This window comes from Magnolia sinica, chromosome 2, assembly GCF_029962835.1.
Source record: "Magnolia sinica isolate HGM2019 chromosome 2, MsV1, whole genome shotgun sequence".
Taxonomy (NCBI): Eukaryota; Viridiplantae; Streptophyta; class Magnoliopsida; order Magnoliales; family Magnoliaceae; genus Magnolia; species Magnolia sinica.
This window is the reverse complement of record NC_080574.1, coordinates 44,670,207-44,691,669: the sequence shown is the minus strand read 5'-3', so window position 1 is coordinate 44,691,669 and position 21,463 is coordinate 44,670,207. Positions and strand designations below refer to the sequence as shown.

The following is a 21,463-nucleotide window of genomic DNA, read 5'->3' as shown; positions in this document are numbered from 1 at the left end:
TTAAAGACCGAGTTTGAGATCAAGGATCTTGGTCCTCTTCGCTACTTTCTCAGAATTGAAGTTGGTCGCTCATCATCCAGATTGGTTTTGTCACAACGAAAATATGCGCTCGATCTTCTCATGGAGACCGGCATGTTAGGGTGCAAGCCTGCTACCACTCCCATGGATACTTCGCAGAAGCTTCGACCAGATGATGGTTCTCTCCTTACTGATCCTGTGATGTATCGACATCTTGTAGGCCGGCTTATTTACCTGACTATTACTCACCCAAATCTCTCATTTGTAGTGGGCGTTGTTAGCCAATTCATGCAAGCTCCCTGTACTTCCCATCTCACGGCTGTCTATCGCATACTTTGGTATCTAAAATCGGCCCCAGGTCTTGGCCTCTGCTTTCAGTTGCATGGTCATCTTCATCTTTCTAGCTATTCCGATGTTGATTGTGCGGGTAGTACTTATGATCGCCACTCTACATCCGGCTTCTGTACCTAGCTAGGTGACAATCTTATAACATGGAAGAGCAAAAAGCAATTGGTTGTTGCCTGGTCCTCGGCTGAAGCAAAATATCGTGCTATGGCTCACCCGACGTGTGAGCTCGTGTGGCTTCACAACCTTCTTGAAGAACTTGGCTATCCTCCTTCGGATCCTGTTCCTCTTCACTGTGACAACCAAGCGGCCACCCATATTGCTCGTAACCCGGTTTCCCATGAGCAAACCAAGCATATTGAGGTCGACTATCACTGTATTCAGGAGAAAGTAGCTTTTAAAGAAATCATCACTCCTTTTGTTCAATCTGGGGATCAACTTGCTGACGTTCTTACAAAGTCCTTGAGTTGAAATGTTTTTCATCGTGTTCATGACAAGTTGGGCATGTTCAACATCTATGCTCCAACTTGAGGGGGAGTATAGAGAATGCTAGTGTATTGTATATGTGGTTAGTAGTGGCCCTTTTAGTGTAAGTGCATGTGCACACTTTCCTCTTCTCCTGCGGTGTACTATATGCTCTATTATAATAAAATATTGTGTGTTAGGGCAAGCAAGCCTAACACAACATCTTTCCCAAACTCTCCTCCTCTCTCAATCTTCTCCTCTTTTCTTCACATTATTATCATCAAATCATTCTCTACTGAAACGTCACAAGGTTTCTCCCAATACTTCCTCTTTTCTTCTTTCTTCTCTTCTTGTGGTATGCACTTGCGGATGATCCGTGAGATCCTTTAGTAGTTGCAGAGGTTGGCTTCTTGGCACATCATCCCTATTCAATACTCATTTCTTCGTTTGTGGTATCATGTTCTTCTTTCTGGTTTCACCCATTCATCTCATTAGACTTGTGCATCTGCCGGTCAGATTTGCATTTTGATTTGATAGAATCACAAGGTGGTACTGATTAGGTTATGAATCAGCATTAACATATACCGGAATTGCATATTAAATGATAACTGAAATTTTCATTGAGTTTTGAATATTAGCAGTTCTTTGGTAATTCTTTAGAATACCAAGTAAACTGGTAAGCCATTAAATCAACCACTGTAATTTATGTCTGATTGATGTTCCATCAGTGAGTCATTCTACAAAGGATTTATTCCCACCTGATACACTATTTTCATCTCATTTATTTGACTTCTATTCAGAGTCAAATATTCCCTTAAAATAAAAGGAAGTCCAATATTACATGGTTATATACGGCACTACAGTACAAATTTGTATATGATATGCCCACTGCATGTTGATACCATTGGGTTAAAATATCATTCTTTGCATCATATTGGCACCTCGGGCAATCTGATGCACTATTGATTTGATACGGTACATTTGATGCTTTTCTCAATAGGTTCATCTAGGCTTCTTATATTCAAAGTAATCAATAAAAATATGAAGAATTAAAAGAGGTAGGATAATTAAAATTTAATTTAGTTTGCATGTTAGAATTGTCTGATAAAATTTACAGTTTAGTGTAACAAATTTTTTGCGGCTATAAAATAGTGAAAAAATGCTGAAAATGAACATTGGCATTGTGGGCTGGAATTCTTTATAACAATGTTCAATTTGGTGGAAAGCAACTTCGAGTGGTTCTGGACCGCGATCAATACCCTGAATGTTGTGGTGATGAGAAGACCCTGTGAGGAATTGGACAGTGGACACCATCTTTGAGAATGGTCTCTCAATGTGGTTCGAATCCACCATGAAAAACATTGTGGGTGGGTTATGGCCAGTTTTAATCACCATTAATCGGTTGACTCACCCTTTGCTAAAGCTGACTTCAGTGGACTAATCACCATCTGATCATGTGCCACTGGGTGCTTATCATCATTTATGCCAATTGATAGGAGCATTGTTCAAGCAGCATGTGGATCCACTGTTCACAACCCCCAACCATTGAATGGGAGGAAGAAGTTCAGTGAGAAGGCTTGTTAACAACCCTTCTTACTTGCGTCATGCTAACATTAGAAGAGAGACTAGTTTGGCTCTGGTCCAAGTAACCAATCGAGAAGATTTGTCAGTTGAATGTTTCATTGATTTTGGAGCTATTTATGTTGGTTTTATTTATTTATTTATTTATTTAAAAGTTTTGAAATGGTTTTCGTTAAGGATAAATTTTGTAATTAAAGGGGAAGTTGTTTTGGTTTTTGTTCTAATTTGGTATTAGAGAATTTCGAATGGAGAAGTTGGTCTTTATTGGTCTTCTTTAGATGTTAAATTATAGAAGACCTACAAACACCTATGCTTGTCCGTTTAAAATTCCCTAATCTTGTTCAAAGGAAGGAATTAGGAAATTTGAAATGGACAAAATTAGGTGTCTATAGGTCTTCGTTAGAAGTCGAAATATAGATGTTGAGTTGAATTCAGGAAAGATGATGAAAACAGGCCTCTGAGTGTGGCATTTTTATGCTTTATGTTATCTATTGGGACAATATTGCTTAGGGTAGAAAAATCATGTGGGCTGTTTTTCTTGTTGGTTTTGTTACAAATTTTCTTTCAGCCTTGAAACTTAGCATATTGAGTGCATGTGGTGTGGCATACCGCATACATAAGTGCATTGGCATCTATTGTTAAATTGAGTTGTCCATCTTACCTTATCTAGTGCTGGATACTTGAAATATTCATGAGCTATTCACCAAAATATTTATGCTTGCATGATTTTAAGGAATATTTTTGTCATATTAATGATATTCATGGGATACAAACTTGGAACTTTCACGTTAAATGCATATTCAATATGTTGTGAAACAAAGATTTATATCACCTATTCAAACAGTTTTGTAAATTTTCTGATGATCATTGCACTTACATGTTATAGGTATATTGTTACCCTTTTGCTTATTTGGTTTCTCAATAAGAGAGTTGTATTATTGCCTCCCAAGATTGAAGATTTGCAGTTTGATGGATATATGAAATCTGGTGAGTGTGATATCCGGATAATTTCAAAAGTCCAAGTCTTGTACTTCTGTTTTTCATAATATTCTATTAGATTGTATGTCATGATTGTAACTTCTCAAATCGTTTCATGGGACATAAACATTGGTGGATAGGCCCCAGTACTTTATGTTGCATAATGATCAGGTGAACAATGCATTGATTTTATGTGGCATTTTAGTTTCCTTCTTTTATTAGCCTTTATATAGATAGTTATTTGGTTTATGTAATGTTCTTTCTGGTTTATTGTAGAAAAACATTCACATTGTAAACCTTCAACAGAACCTTATTCCTTCTTAGTGTTTAATTTAACAATTTTTATTTTTATTTTTTGTTTTTGTTCTTAGTGTTTAAAACATGATTGTCTTCTTTTATAAAAGCTTGATCATTATCATCATCATACCTGTCCCGACTATTTGGGTTCAGCTTTATGGATCATTTTTCTCCAATCATATTCAAGAAAGCTATTCTTATGATTCATTGGCAAAGTTCTGGGACGAGCCGCCTAATTGATGTCAAGTCGTCAACCCTTATCTTTTATCCAGGCTGGAAACTGGCTGTAGGAAGAAGAACGGCTGCAAAAACTTGTGGATTCGAAGCAAGGATGATTGTAGAAAGTGAGAGATATGGATGGAATAGGGTAGGGGTGGATGGGGATAGATGTGGTTTCGCACCACGGTAGTTAGCCCTTCGAAGAAAGGAGGGCTTCGCACCCAATTAGGTTTTCATAACTCGGAAAGGAGCAGGAAAATACAGAATTTTTTATTAATCTTCATTGAATTAAAAGAACTATAAGGGGTGCCTATTTATAAGAAAACCTTATACGCCAAAACTCGCGCCATGTTCGCAACCTATTACTTTACGATGAAGTAAATTAAAATAAAAACCAATTAAAGAAATATAAAGCGTTCATGATGTTCTAAATAATATAAATAAGCAAAACCTAAATTATGAACTTAATCCGACTGGTCGGCCCCGATCATAAGATCCCATGATAGACTTTACTTGATTATCGGGCTCACTCTAATGAACCAAAACTTTATTCTCTAACTAAGATGCCCTTCGTAGATGTCGTCATCGAACCAGATCAACGGTAGGGCCCTCTGTAATACCCGTATCGTAATCTGTACCGTTCCTAAGGCTCTTGCGATCCTCCCGGTCGAATTTCGGCAACCCGCGACCTATAATCGGTGTTTGCGTGTGACCCTAAGTCGTATCTTGTATATCTATATCGGCTCGATTCGAAACTTGTACCCCTGCGACCGTGCCGTCGCCGCGGTTCCAACGCTCCGTCTTGCGCACCGATGCGATACCCTGGTTAGGAGATGTGGGCCCGCAAATATTTTGAAGAAACGCTGCGCGTTACGAATTACCAGAGAATCTCTACAACTCATCATATCAATCAATCAATCACAAGTCAAGTACATAACCCATGCCTCTCCATCCCTTTCTTACCAACAAAGGCAAGCAACCCATAACCCATGTCACCTCAGCCCCCATAAGTCAACTCTCTCTTACACACACCCATCCCTCTCATACACTACCCATTCCTCTCATTCCATCCTTCTTACACAACCCCAGTCCTCTCTCATTTCACACCATTCTCCACCATTTCCAAGCAACCATGGCAGAAGAATCCTAAGGAGAGAGAACTTTGTGTGTGGCCCACTTCCTACCTTAAGATCCCTCATCCTAGCCCTCCATTCCTCATCAACCTCCATTAAAGTGAGAGCGAAGGAGTTTGGCATTCCATCGGACCAAGAAGATCCTTAGGTGGGTGTTTTGATAGGCTTAGATTTTTATTTTTAATGATGGGCCAAGTGGGGCCTACTGATTGATGGTATAGATCTTACTTTGGACCCTAGGTGTGGCCGATGGCCCACCATGATTCCTATGATCATCTCATGATGGGGCCATTCTCCATGGACCCCATCATGATGTTTAATTTCCTTGTATGAAAAAAGGGTCAACTAGACCTTACATTTTGGCGGAGAAGGGATCTCCACCATTGATTTTGATTGGTGCGCCCACATATAATGGGACCCACTTGATGTATGCTTTGTAATGCATGGAAGGGAAGACCCATAGTGCCGGGGTCCCTCCCATCATACGCGTCTCTCTCTCTCTCTCTCTCTCTCTCTCTCTCTCCTATGTATTATGGACCCCACTGTAATGTATGTATCCATGTTGTCCAGCTGTGGGCCGCCCACCTTGCTGCTGACCGGCATGGACAAGGGGAGCACAAGTAGCAGCTCGATCCAATGTGTGGCCCACTGCACATGGGACCGCCATGATTTGTATAATAATTATATATTAATAATATTATATATATAGTGGGTGGGCCACACTACGTGGGACCCACCTGTTGAATGTAAGTAGGTTGGCTGGTGCGCCTCACACCAGTTATATGGATGTTGTATTGCAGCCAGCAGTGGACCCCACCGTGATATATATGTTTCATCAACGCCATCCATCTATTTTATATCAACGCCGTGCATCTGTTTTATACCCACACTGTCCATCAATTTTTCATCTGGACCATACTGTGATGTATGTGTTTTATTCCAACCGTCCAGATGATTGGACGGTGGACCACCGTTGATGTATATGTTGTAATCCACCGTCCAGATGGCTGGACAGTGGGCTACACGCTGATGTTTAAAAAAAAAAAAAAAAAAAGAAAAAAGGAAAAGAAAAAGGGAAATATAATAATATATATTATATATAATAGGTATCTGGTGAGCCCCACGTGGGAACCTACCTGCTTTAGGCCACACCATGATGTATTTCCTTACATCCACACCGTCCAGATGTCTGGACGGTAGATGCCACCGAGATGCATGTGTGGTCTGCACCGCCATCTGTGGGGCCCTTACATGATGTATGTGTCATATCTAAACCGTCCATCAGTGGGTCCCACCACTGCTGTACGAACGTCAGCAAGTTCTGCGGGTCCAAAATGATGTATGTGTTACATCCAAACCGTCCATCCAATTGGCAAGCTCGTCTTAGGCCTGAGACTAAAAATGAGGCAGATCTATCAAGTGGGCCACACTGCAGAAAACTGTGGAGAGATGAACGCCTACCATTGAAATCCTTTTAGGACCACAACAGTTTTGGATCAAAATGATATTTGTTTTTCCTCTCAACCAGGTCTTTATGACCTTATGAACAGACTGGATGGAAAATAAACGTGATGGTGGGCCCTAGAATTTTTAAACGGTGAAAATCATTATCTCCACTGCTATTTGTGGTATGGTCTAGATGATCTTCCGATATGATTCATTTTGTGGGTAATGCTCTAAAATGATCTCTAATAATAGATAAGTGGTGAAAATATTCCCGCTAGGATGATTGGCCTAACTTGGTGTATATGAGGCCTATTGGTACGGCCCGTGGATGTGGCCCACTTGATGTATATGAAGCTCATTGGCGCAACCCATGTGATGCGGCCCACTATGATGTATTTGTGACCTATTTGGTGAGGCCCATTGTGATGTATTTTGGCCCATTTTGCGAGGCCATTGTGATATATTTGTAGCCTTTAATGAAGCCTGATGTGATGTATATGAGGCCCATATGATGAGGCCCGATGTGACATATATATGGCCCTTATGATGAGGCCCATTATGATGTATGAGAGGTCCATTTGGTGAGGCCCAATGTGGTGCATATGTGGCCCATGAGTGGGGCCCGATGTGGTATATATGAGGCCCTTGTATGAGGCCATGGGCCCATTATATGTTCGGTTCTATGTGGGCCACTCCTTGGGAGCGATGTTGGTTGAATGTCCACAGTGATGGGGCAATGATGGTTAAATGTCCATATTGTGACCTTCCCTTAGGCTTTGTTAGGCCCATTCTCATTATTCTCTAAATGGGTTGACCCTAACCATTGGGCCCCATTGATATGTGCATGATCCATTTATTCATATTGGGATAACCCATAATGTTGGGCCCCCCATTGGTTGCCAGTAGGGTTGTCTTTAATCTTGGAGTCCATTTAAGACCCCAGTGCATCTAGTGGGTCATACGATAGTATGGAGAAGAAAGCCCGTTCCGGATCCTTAGACCATAGGTAGGCCACCTAGGCCCAACCTTTATATGAGGAGAGTTCATCATCATCGTAGGCGAAAGGATCCATGCTTTCAGATTTGGTATATCCACAATTGAGGATTAACCCTCATGTTATGGGTCTACTGTCCATTTATGGACCCCGCCTTTTGTACAAGCCGATTATCGATGCCGACTATAAGCACGTGCTAGTATAATATCATACAAGTCATTGAGATGGTACGAGGCCCATTGTGATTGTATTAGACTTATTCTCATTTCCCTTAGTGGACTAGCTCAAATTGATGGACCCCTATTATTGTTAGTATGATCCATCTCGCCTTATTGGGCTATCCTAATTCTTTGGGTCCCCATTGATGTTAATAGAAATACTCAAACTTAGAAGTCCACTCTAAGGCTCATGAGTAGGCCATCTAGACCCATCCTTGTTATAAGGAGGATGCATCATCACCTCTAGCCATAGGTAGAAAAATCTGTGGTATATTCACTGTTGAGGACCGATCCTCATATCATGGATCAGATATGCCGTCCTTCTATGGACCCGCCATATATAGGCCGATTATTGATTATAACTATGTTAATCTACGCACTAAGTACGTATTAGCATAGCATTATGATTATATAAGGTCATTGTGAGGTCCACTGTGATTATATGAGGCCCATTGTGATTATATGAGACCCATTGTGACCATGTGAGGCTTATTGTGATTATAAGAGGCATATTGTGATTGTATGAGGCCCATTGTGAGACTGTATGAGACCCATTGTGATTATGTGAGGCACATGGTGATTGTATGAAGCCTATTGTGTGATTGTATGAGGCTCATTATGATCGTATGAGACTCAATTGTGATGTATGAGGCCCATCATATGTGTGAGGACCGTTATATGTATGAGGCCTACCATGTGTAGGTGATTATTGCACACCACCCATTCACCTATACAGGCCATGGGCCATCTTATACTAGCCCACAGTGATGTATGCGATTATAATCATGCTTGGTATACTTCAGGATACATGTCCATACGCATTATCTGCATGCTTGTTATGAGTGATTGAGCATAGCATGTGCCATTGGGTAGGTAATTATGGAGCTCCCTGATAGGTGGAGTTGTCCCACATGAGCGCGTGGTACACGCAGGGTTGATGCATGACTGGATTGTTTGACTCATGCATCTCACAACTTGTGATATAATCACCGTACGCTATAACGACATCAGGGTCATAGCCTCCACAGGCATATCGTGGATGGCCAGATGAGACACCGAATTTTTTTTTCTATATGGGATGCCATAAATACGTGCAGGTGGCGTTAAGTCGCAGCAGCGTTGAGCTTGAAGCGTGCAGCTGTCTTTTGAAGCTTTGATTTTTGATATATGTATTTCCCTTTCAGCACTGTATTCAAATGTTTTTATTAGTGGATATGTGATGATGATGTTGCCTTTGTGATTTGGGTAAACTTGTGGTTATGCTTCTTACGAGATAAATGTACGTTGAAAAATTCTCCTTGTAGGATCTGAGGATTGGAATCTGGCGTGTGAACACTGGGAGCCGAGAATGGGGTACTACGGAGGCTGTCGACACCAAATTCAGTGATCGGGAATTTTGTGAGCCCAGTTTCCGAGTTTGTGGGGTGACATTTATTGAGGAATTATGGAGCAACTCACTAGACCATTTTGGACACTTTATCGATGACTCAAAGACATGTTCGATGAATCGAAGCTTTGCTTGATGACATCGAAGGAAGGTTCAGTGACATAGAGACTTAACTAGGTATTTCTGAAACCCACCGTCCGACGTTGAAACTATCTGATGGTCCATGATATCATTTATTTCCTCTCTGGGTGTGTGAAGGTTAAGTATGAAAAGTAGAGACTGGGAAGAAAGGTCAAGAAGAGTAGGTATGAGAGGTAGAGGTTGGGAAAATGGGTCGAGATGGCTAGGTGTGGGACGTAGAGGCTGTGAAAATTGGTCGGGAAGGGTAAGTATGAGAGGTAGAGGTTGGGAATATGAGTCGGGAGGGGACCATGGATCAAGGGAAAGGTCTGGGAAATCAGAATGGTTAGGCGAAAAGCTAGACAATGCATCAATGGCCCCTTGAAATGCAACTAGATTCTCTACATTGAATGTGGAACTAATTCCCATGGAGGGTGGAAGATTTGCTACATACTCATTGAGACCATTTCATTTTATAATTTTAAAGGGTCCAACGCTACGCGCGTGTAACTTATGAACGGCCCCCAGAGGATACCACTCGGGCCTGATGCGGACCATCACATAGTCCCTTACATTGAATTTCTTAAAACATTTATGCTGGTCTGCAGAAAATTTATAATGTTCATTACTAGTAGTGATCTTTTACCTGATTTCTTGATGTTATGAATGAATATGTTGCACAAAAGACTCTACAGGCTCTGACGGCCTATGAGACAGTGACATAGGGACAAGATCAATAGGTTTCTCAGGTTTATAACCAAGAACGACTTTATAAGGACCGAGACTTGTGGTCCTATCAATAGAACTATTAAACGCAAACTCGGCTGTAGGTATTACGGTGTCTCATATTCTAGTGTGCTCTATATCCCTCGTAGTGGGAGACTCGTCTGGTAGATCATCAGTAAAGATATCACGTAACTCATCCACTACCGGAATGACCTCAGTGGGTAACTCTACACTAGCTTCTGGTGCACTCTCTCCAACCACAAGGCCGCACATGTTGTTCCCCTCAAAATAGTGGTCGTAATGTCCCTCATGGGGTAGGTGTACGGGTGCACGCCCATAACTGATTCCTTGGCTGACTCCATTTATTTGTCTATCATCCTGACCACCTACCTGATATTAGACATTTACCCCAATGGTGGGGTTTGTCCCGGCGGAGGCCTTTAGTTGGGTAATGCGCACTTCAAATTGATCAAAGCATTGGTCTATATGTTGTTCCTAACGCTTACCCAAAAACTCAATCTTCTAGGACAGTTTGTTTAGTGACTCTAGCAGTTGTTCCATGTTTAGTGTAGGGTGCAAGCCAAAACCATGACCCGTGCGTGTGGCATACGACTGCTAACTCCACCTAAGGACTTTCTACTAGGACTATATGCAACTAAATGGGGCTAAATGATCCTATGAGACTCTATATGAGGAAAACTACGCATTGTTACCAAAATTCAATAATATAGTTATCAAAATATAAGAAAGTTTTTTTTTTTTTTTTTTTAAGGAAACAACCTACTTTCTAAAAAATGAAAAAGGAAAGTTTCTAAAAAAAAGCAACCTAGTTTCTAAAAACAAAAAAGGAAAGTTTTTAAAAACAAATTAGGAAAGTTTCTAAAAAAAAAACCTAATTTCTTTTAAAAAAAAAGAAGGAAAGTTTCTAAGGCCTCCACAGGCATATCGTGGATGGCAGGATTGGACATAAAAAATATTTAGTTCTAGCACTATGGGCACTTAGGATGTTCTTGGGTGAAAGTCCCAGAACCCTTATGGTATCAAGAGGTTGCTCCAACGTCGAGACCGAGTGAATACATGAGCGCCCGAGTGCCAAATATCAGTAGGCTACGTCTCCCATGTGTTGTGGTCGGTTGGAATGGGGTGTGGCCTTATTCGCTTGAGGGGAGGGGGCAAAGCTAGGCTGAGTTTGACCAGCTCAAGGAATGGTGATGCAGGAAATGAAATTAAAATATGATGTGTAAGATTTCGGGTGTAAGATCACCTTAGTTCAGAAACAATGACACAAATTCCATATCTCACATAAAAAATCCGAACATTCAATTAAGGGGAATCTATGCAGGTCCAGACCTACACATGTTAGGGCTAGATCAATAAAAATTATGAACTAAATGATACTCAAAGATAAGAAATAATCATCCACACATGCACAGTAATCAGTCCCTAATCCAAGGGATTCACTAATTTCAACTCAAGGAACCCTAGGGTGAGGAAAGCGGTAAATAAATTAAGGATAATGCAATCTAGGGTTAGGGTTTATGAAAATAGGTATGAAAAGAGGGAAAATAAGGAGGAAAACCTGAACCGAAGAAAGTCCATGTGTGTGGACAGTGCTAGGACCTGGCGCATGTGCGCATGAGCCTGGCCGCACGGAGATGGCTAGGTGTGGGACGTAGAGGCTGTGAAAATTGGTCGGGAAGGGTAAGTATGAGAGGTAAAGGCTGGGAATATGAGTCGAGAGGGGGCCATGGATCAAGGGAAAGATCTGGGAAATCAGAATGGTTAAGCGAAAAGCTAGACAATGCATCAATGACCCCTTGAAATGCAACTAGATTCTTCACATTGAATGTGGAACTAATTTCCATGGAGGGTGGAAGATTTGCTACATACTCATTGAGACCATTTCATTTTATAATTTTAAAGGGTCCAATGCTACGCGTGTGTAACTTACTAACGGCCCCCAGAGGATATCGCCCGGGCCTGATGCAGACCATCACATAGTCCCTTACATTAAATTCCTTAAAACATTTATGCTGGTCTGTAGAAAATTTATAATGTTCATTACTAGTAGTGATCTTCTACCTGATTTCTTGATGTCATGAATGAATGTTAAAAATGATCCTAGGATCCCAAGTTTCGCCCGTCGGTGCTTATATGACCATTGAAGTAAATCTGACCGTTGAATTTCACCCCATAGGCATGTAAGATCATGTAAAATGATCCCAACCCCTTCCTAGACTATCAATTGATGGGTTTGGGCGATGACTCGGTGAATCCCAGGCTCAGAACATGCCAAAAAAGCGTGAATACGTGCGAGTTGAAGTTCGAAAGCACCTCAAACTATTGTGGGGGGCCACACCGTAATTTATAGAGGGACCCAAGGGGGGTCCACATGTTTTCGACGCTCCGGGGAGGGCTGGACACCACCCCCAGGTGGAGCCACCGCAAGCGAACCAGAGTCCGGTTAGCGGCACCGCCCGGTCGGTGGCGCACCGCCAACCGCCCAGTCAGGTGGGCCATGTCACAAGTGTGGGGCCTTTATTTGACCCCCCTCACCTCCCCTTTTTCTATTTCCTTTACTTCCTAACCCCCCTAAACCCCTCAAATCCTCATTTTTCTCTCAAACTCCCTCTTACATACAAATCCATCTTCCAAATTCTCTACCCATTGCATCTACCCATCTCCATTGCCATGAAACCATCATTTTCATCTTTCTAGCTTCCCTATTCCTACCCATTTGAGCACAAAAGCCCTCTTTTGGGGCTCACAACCTTTCAAACCCATCAACCCATCTCATCCTTTAAGCATTTCCACTTTCAATGGCTTTCGTTGAGGTTGTCACCGCCATCTTCTCGATCTCTATGCTCTTTTCTCTCATGGGAAAGAAGAGAGCGGCCCCGGATGAGGCCGGGCTGAGTCGACCACGCCGTACTATGAGGAGGGCGGACGCCGAAGCTAGTACGAGTGCTGAGTGTGAATGGAGGTCCAAGCGGGATCTCGATCCTTAAATTCCGTTGGAGAGATTGCTATTGCCGAACGTCGACCTTAGTAAGTTCCACAACCGCAAGGTCATATTTGAGGCACATGTCGATGAGAAGATGTTTGGGATGTATCCAGCCATCGATTTTCTCCTGAATAATGGGTGGGGTCCCATATTTGAAGGGAACACTCATGCAAGTGAACACACCATGCGCACCTTTTACGCCCTCATTCGAAATCCACTATTAAAGCCTCTCTAGTTTACTATCCCTCTAGGAAGGCAGGAGATCATAGTTAGTATGGACGAGATTGCCCGCATTATAGGAGTCGAAAGAGGTGTGGTGCATGCTAGTGAGAAGAACCTCACTAGTGAGTGAGAGAAGAGACTTCACACACGTTTCCTATGCGGTCGACTCGAGCGTTGGAGGCAGGGAAATAGTCTCGCTTCATCTAAGATGACGGCTGACTTCCGCCTGCTCCACCACATATGCACGAAAAACGTGTATCCTAGGTGGAGTAACCACACTGAATGCACAAGATTCATGGTGGATTTCTTGTTCAAAGTTGGGCAAGGAGAGAGTGTGCCTGCCTACGCTTGTCCTATCCCAGATAATCCGCACTTCGCGATCTGAGAGAGAAAACTCCTTGTTACCTTTTGGTCGATTGATTTGCAAAATTGCCCGCCATTACTGTTTTCGACTCTAAATGGAGGACGTTGCCCCGATCTACATTATCAGCAAAAACACGCACAACAACATGGGCATTAGCCAAAGGCAGCGCCACGCCCGCCTTAAGGAGCAGAGTGATGATACAGAAGAAGAAAGTGATGATGTCGAGAAAAGTGAAGGTGGGGAAGGAAGTGGCGACGACGAAGAAGAAAGTGGTGAGGAAGGCAGCGAAGATGAGGGCAGTGATGAAGGAAGGGAGCAGGAAGAGGAAGAAGAGGAGGCTCAAGACTCTGATGGGGGCTCTCCACCTGCTACACATGAGCCCCACCATGATCGGGCTGTTATAGAAGCTTGTTTGGCTTAGATCGAGGAGGGCCAAGTCACCCTGAAACAGGAGATCACAGAGACCCGAGCCAAAGTTGAAGAGAATTAGGCCTTTGTGATGCGAAAATTTAGTAAAAATTAATTAAGTACTAAGCCGAATTAATTGATAGATTAGCTTGAACCGCTTTCTATACGATCTGTAAGACCCAAAACTAGTAAAATCGCTAGTGCTACATTACCTAAAAACCTAAGATTAATCTCAAAATCCAGTTGCTCTCGGGAGCATCATGAAACTCCATATCGGACCTGGACCGTGCGTCAAAAGTCTGATTAACATGAAGCTATACAATTATGACCGCCTTACTGGGCTTGACAACCATCTTGAAAATTAAGTCCAAATAGTATCCAGAAATGCACAACTTGAGCCCGGAGCGAAGTATGTGAGAAATGTGAACATCTTCAAAAAATGAACTCAAACTTAAGTGAATTGGGCCGTTCGCTTACAGGCCAAATTTAAGGTTTTAGACCATCAGATTTTGACCTAACTACACCCATGGATCAGGAAAATTTTCCTACACAAGTCAGTGTACTTGTGACCCTGATCAAGTGACAACGACCGTTGAACTGGAACAGGTCCACGGCGGTCGATCCACTGATCCGATCAGACCAAAAATGTAACCTAGCATAGATCTATTGTCAGGGGACTTTCTTCGGACTGTATGCAGGTAATGGGCCTCCAGATGAGCTCCATTGGCCCGAAATAGCCTCCATTTGGCTATAACCTAAGTATACCATGGCCCTAGGGCCATTGAGCTCGCTTTTGAGCATATATAAGGCCCTTAAACCCCCTCTCTCCCATGCCATACGAATTATATAAACCCTAGGAGAGAGAAGATAGAAAATAGAAGGAGAAAGTGAGGAGAAGTGAGAGAGAGTGAGAGATAGTTGCTGAGATTTGATCCCACTGCTCTACGTGCTAATTCGCCTCTCCCGTATCGCTTCACCTGCGATTCCGATTCCATTGTAGTTAAGAAATCTTAACATTAACCTATTTTAGGTATCCAAATAGAGTAAATGGTGAAATAGCTAACCTATTTCATGCCATAGGTAGCCGTTGTGCCGTAGACGGAGGTATAGCGTTCGAACTGAGTTCGATATGAGTTTACCAGCGAAAGGTGCGTACTATAAAGGTTTAGGTTATGGTTTTAAAGGCTTTCAATGTCAGTTAATGATTTATGACTGACTTGATTGCTATCACATGTGCTTAGTTACGATATTTTCGTATATTACACATATATGTAAACTATGTTGTTTTAATGCATTCTGTGTTAATTGAAATGTTTGATTGAATATGAAATTATGATTTGTGCTTGCCATAATTATTGATTGATAATACATGTTTGTCGTATGTGTGACAACTCCTTTGTGAAAGGATTTACTATAATATAGGTTATAACTAATTTGTTACATGTATGTTAATATGTGTAGCCTAAGTGTTTGATAAAATGTCTGAATGAGAAAAATGCTCGTTGAAATGGATTTAATGAGGGTGTTGAGATAGGATTCTCAACCCCCTTATCTATAGTTACAATTTCCTTCCTATAACCTATTTTACTACTATGTGCCTTATGGATGAAATGCCTTTGTATAAGAACATATGCACTATGGGTTTGTTGAAATGCTCAAATGAGATTTATATTTAGATTAGTTATCACATGTCGTCTTGGACTATCACATGTGAATGCTATTGTTTTGGAGTGTGATTGGGGCTACGATGTAGTCCAGGCAATCAGTAATGATTCCTGAACCAGTGGCCAAGGTTGTTTCGCCACACAAGACATGTTTGATGAATCCGAGTCGTACGCTGTTTGTCGACAGTGGTTAGGCCACGCGGAGTGCTTACGCGCTCCATGTCGATTAATCCAATGTGCGTTCGTACTATTCGAGCTTGTCAAGTAACCTGATTGACCTAATGTATGTTCACCATGTATGGATGCTTCTGCTTGAATTTAAAGTACCAACCTACCAGTGAAAAATCCGTTTAACCTTAGTACCACGATCCGCTAAGACTCATGAGTCGAGCATGGTGGTATGGGACACCGTGGTTTAGCTGTCGGCCTACGCTGGGGTGACGAGCCTCCCCGTAGTGTCCAGTGAGCAAACCAAACTCGTGAGCCGAATACGGTGGTATGGGACACTGTATTCGAGCTGTCGGCCTACGATCAGGTGATGAGCCTCTCGTAGTGACCTCGAGTATACACTAGGACTACGCTAAGGTGACGAGCCTTTCCGTAGTGACTTCGAGTATAAACTAGGCATGCGGTAAGGTGATGAGCCTCTCCGTAGCCACCTAAAACTGTTAACGTATGAGATTAACTAGGATTGACGACCCTAGATGGATCATTGTTTGGGTAAATGATATAACGGGAGGTGCCATAGCTTCTCAACCTGCTGTATGAATAAGACTAAGTAAGAACTTGGCTAATCACGTACATGCACCACATTGCATGTGCCTTTGGCATTGGAGTTGAGCATAGAGGAAGGGGTGCATGTCGCGATCGTGAGATGATATCGCAGAGGGAGTATAAGCGAGGGGATGCATCATTAACATACATCATCCTTGCATTAACCAGAGTACCTAGGAATGCTTATTATATTATTTTATCATTACTGCTTGACTGAATTGATAACATGTTAACCTTTATCTTATAGCTCCACTGAGTTGATCACTCACTCCCACTCTGGGACGGTGTTTTAAAACACCAACCAGACCCTGTTGTAGTTGCAGATGATGATGTAGCTTACGATCTGGAACTGGCCTTCTTCGATGATGAGGAGGAGTTCTCCTACCTACAACTCTCTGATGGGTCTATGTAGATCTGGAGTTGCGTCACCGGGGCTACAGGGTTATGGATTAGCAGACATTATATTTTATCATTTTGTAATTTTGGAAATTATACATGTAATTTACTTAACCTGGCGACATGCTGATACTCTGGGGACTTACCACTTATATGCTTATATGTACTTATCACAGTCTTTCGCTTGCATAATTTAACTGTCTATGGAGTATGATATGTTGATTTGGTATAATCTCACTCATGTTTAATGCACTAATATGGACAACATTTAATAATCATTATCTATGTTGCATTAGTGATGTGTTAGAATTCGGGAGTTGGGCTCCTACTCGACCCCCAATTTTCAGGATGTTACAAGTTGGTATCAAAGCATGATTTGAATTAAAATGGACCTGATTTATGGTAACACGATGCACACTGAGGTACTTTGACTTAGGAGGGAGCGTTAAAATGTAAAATGATCCTAGGATCCCAAGTTTCGCCCGTCGGTGCTTATATGACCATTGAAGTGAATCTGACCGTTGAATTTCACCCTGTAGGCATGTAAGATCATGTAAAATGATCCCAACCCCTTCCTAGACTATTAATTGACGGGTTTGGGCAATGACTCACTGAATCCCACGCTCAGAACATGCCAAAAAAGCGTGAATACGTGCGAGTTGAAGTCCGAAAGCACTTCAAACTATTGTGGGGGGCCACACCGTAATTTATAGAGGGACCCAAGGGGGGTCCCGTGTGTTTTCGGCACCCCGGGGAGGGGTGGACATCGCCCCCAGGCGGAGCCACCGCCCGATCCGTGGCTCATCGCCCGGCTTCACAACGCCAGGTCTGCAGCACGCTGCCCACTGCCCGGTCAGGTGGGCCATGTCACATGTGTGAGGCCTCTATTTGACCCCCCTCACTTCCCCTTTTTCTATTTCATTCAACTCCTAACCCCCCTAAACCCCTCAAATCCTCATTTCTCTCTCAAACTCCCTCCTGTATACAAATCCATCTTCCAAATTCTCTACCCATTGCATCTACCCACCTCCATTGCCATGAAACCATCATTTTCATCTTTCTAGCTTCCCTATTTCCACCCATTTGAGCACAAAAGCCCTCTTTTGTGGCTCACAACCTTTCAAACCCATCAACCCATCTCATCCTTCAAGCATTTCCACTTTCAATGGCTTTCTTCGAGGTTGTCGCCGTCATCTTCTCAATCTATACGCTCCTTTCTCTCATGAGATAGAAGAGAGCGGCCCCGGATGAGGCTGGGCCGAGCCCACCACGCCGTACTATGAGGAGGGCGAATGCCAAAGCCAGTATGAGTGCCGAGCGTGAACGGAGGTCCAAGCGGGACCTCGATCCTTAGATTCCGTTGGAGAGATCGCTATTGCCGAACGTCGACCTTGGTAAGTTTCGCAACCACAAGGTCGTATTTGAGGCACATGTCGATGAGAAGATGTTTAGGATGTATCTAGCCATTGATTTTCTCCTGGATAATGGGTGGGGTCCCATATTTGAAGGGAACACTCATGCGAGTGAACACACTGTGCGCACCTTCTAGCCCTCATTCAGAATCCACTATTGAAGCCTCTCCAGTATACTATCCCTCTGGGAAGGCAGGAGATCATAGTTGGTGTGGACGAGATTGCCCGCATTATAGGAGTCAAAAGAGGTGTGGTGCATGCTAGTGAGAAGAACCTCACTAGTGAGTGAGAGAAGAGACTCCGCACACGTTTCCTATGCGGTCAACTCGAGCGTTGGAGGTGGGAAAATAGTCTCGCTTCATCTAAGATGACGGCCGACTTCTGCCTGCTCCACCACATATGCACGTATAACGTGTATCCTAGGTGAAGTAACCACACCGAATGCACAAGATTCATGGTAGATTTCTTGTTCAGAGTTGGGCAAGGAGAAAAAGTATGCCTGCCTACGCTTGTCCTATCCCAGATAATCCGCACTGCGCGGTCTGAGAGAGAAAGCTCCTTGCTACCTTTTGGTCGATTGATTTGCAAAATTGCCCGCCATTACTGTTTTCGACTCCAAATGGAGGACGTTGCCCCGATCCAGATTATCAGCAAAAATACGCAAGACAACATGGGCATTAGCCAAAGGCAACGCCAAGCCCGCCTTAAGGAGCAGAGTGATGATACAAAAGAAGAAAGTGATGATGTTAAGGAAAGTGAAGGTGGGGAAGGAAGTGGTGACGACGAAGAAGAAAGTGGTGAGGAAGGCAGTGAAGATGAGGACAGTGATGAAGGAGGGGAGCAGGAAGAGGAAGAAGAGGAGGCCCAAGACTCTGGTGGGGGCTCTCCACCTACTACACATGAGCCCCACCATGATCGGGCTGTTATAGAAGCCCGTTTGGCTTAGATCGAGGAGGGCAAAGTCATCCTGAAACAAGAGATCACAGAGACCCAAGCCAAAGTTGAAGAGAATTAGGCCTTTGTGAAGTGAAAATTGAGTAAAGTGTCTCGCACCTTGAGAGCTATCCTGTGTTGTTTGCAAGACAAGGGTGTTCCTCCACCATCGCCAGATTTTGACTAGTCACATGTGTAGTCGTCTCTTAGTTTGTTTTGCTGTTAGTCTTCCTTTGTACTAGCCTTAGTAGACTTGTTTGGTCGTTAGTATGTTTAGTGGTTAAAGCTTGTTTAAATTAGCTCACATGCATCTTCTGTCATGACTCATGTGAATCTATATCTCATGTATTGTGACGATTTTGGTAAATGAAATGCATGAAGTTTCTTCTGGTTGGGAATGTGAATGATGTGTGGATGAGTGTATATTCTTATGCTGAATCTGACACGGGTTGCACCCTATGTTATATATAGGGGATGCCACCTAAGGCCACACGAAGTACGACACATCTTACACTTGGCGACTCGAGTGATGGGGCACCTCCCCTCAGTGATAGCCATACGGACTCCAGTTTGGGCACGGATCACGAGACTATGCCGAATTCTCAGCCGACCACTGGCCCCACTAATGGGCGGACACCTGTTGCACCACCAGTTCTTAAGTAGAACCGTACATCTACTTCAACGCCTCAGTGCCTCAGTCAGCTCCTCCTCCTGATAGGTTGGAGCAGATGATGCTCTTGATGCAACAGTAGTAACAACAGTTTTTGGCCACCATTGCGGGGGCTATTGCCCAGAACATACACGCGGTCCCGCTTGCACCACCAGTGCAGCCTGCTGGAAATATGAGCGCCAGCGGCTTATTCGAGCGATTTCAGTGCTTCCAACCTCCTACTTTTGCGGGTACGCACAGACCCGAGGAGGCCAAGTATTGGCTTGACCTCATCTCTAAGATGTTAAAGCCACTGCACTGCACTGAGGTAGAGCAAGTTGAGCTAATCACATACATGTTTGAGATGGAAGCTAGTCTCTGGTGGGACAACATCCTTCGGATCGTGGCTACTGGCTATGTATGGACGTGGGCCGCATTTAAGACATGCTTCCATGAGAAGTACTTTCCCCTCACGTATTATAATGAGAAGGAGAGTGAATTTCTTCGCCTCCATCAGGGAGGGATGACCGTGGCAGAGTACGAGAACAGGTTCACGAAGCTAGCCAGATATGCTCTCCTGATATTGGTAGACCAGCAGATGCGAATGCGGCGATTTTCTGAGGGTCTGCGACCTGAGATACGCTCGAAGATGTGTTGCACTAGCATATCTAACTATGTTGAACTAGTGGGCATGTCTTTGCGAGCTGAGCAGTATGGGGACAGGCTGTCTCATACACGTGTACCTATGGTTCCTAGGCCTCAACCGGATTTGCCGAGCAGACCGTCTCTCGGCAAGAGGCCCCGTGCAGACTCGCCTCCCAGACTTCCAGCTCCACCAATCCCAATGAGGTGAGCAGGCATGTGGTGCACCTACTGTAAGAGGTCAGGCTACATGAATAGTATTGTTTCACCAGGATGAGGGACAACGACTTCTCGCTGCCTCAGAGTATCAATCGCCAGCTTCCTCAAGCTATTGCAGCCCCACCTCTATGGTCAGCACTAGCACACCCATCTTTTCAGCCGCCTACACCTCGTTTTAAGCCGCCTCCATGGCCTATGGCACCTCAGCCCAACCGTTCTCAACAGACGCGAGCACATGCGCTTGCAACTGAAGCGCCTGAGTCAACAGCTACAGTCCCTTTGGCTTTCGAGCTCATTGCCCACATACAAGGTACACCAGTATTTCTATTGGTGGACACTGGATCTACGATCTCGATGATTTTGTGCTCGACAGTTAAACATTTAGAGTTGAGTACGACCCCTATGGTAGGGGTGAGAGTTATCGCAGCAGCATGAACTTTTATAGATGCCACTAAGTTGTGTGAGTGTTGCTTAATAGATTTAGGGAGTAGGACGATATGCATTGACCTGATTGTCACTTCGATATACCATTTTGACGTCATCCTCGGCATGGATTGGCTTACTGAAATGAGGGTCGAGATCGACTGCGAGACCCGACTGGTGATGGCATACGGGCCCGAAAATACAGCCTTCACTTTCCCCGTTCAGGTCAGTTGCCCCTTCCGGGTTCTTTGCTATGATGCCTTATTGAAAGATCATAATGGTCTGACGCTTGGAAACACACCCGTAATCCAGGACTTCTGGAAAGTGTTTAAAATGATACCTGGATTACCTCTACAATGTGAGATCGATTTTACTATCGACCTGGTGCCTAGTGTGACACCTATTTCCTTACCCACGTATTGCATG

The 21,463-nt window shown here is 43.5% G+C and overlaps 1 pseudogene; it reads left to right on the top strand.

Annotated features, from left to right (window-relative positions):
• The window catches only part of LOC131237064 (protein DETOXIFICATION 45, chloroplastic-like), an 88,504-nt pseudogene extending 84,786 nt beyond the window's left edge, over positions 1 to 3,718 (top strand).
• Positions 3,719 to 21,463: the final 17,745 nt, after the last annotated feature.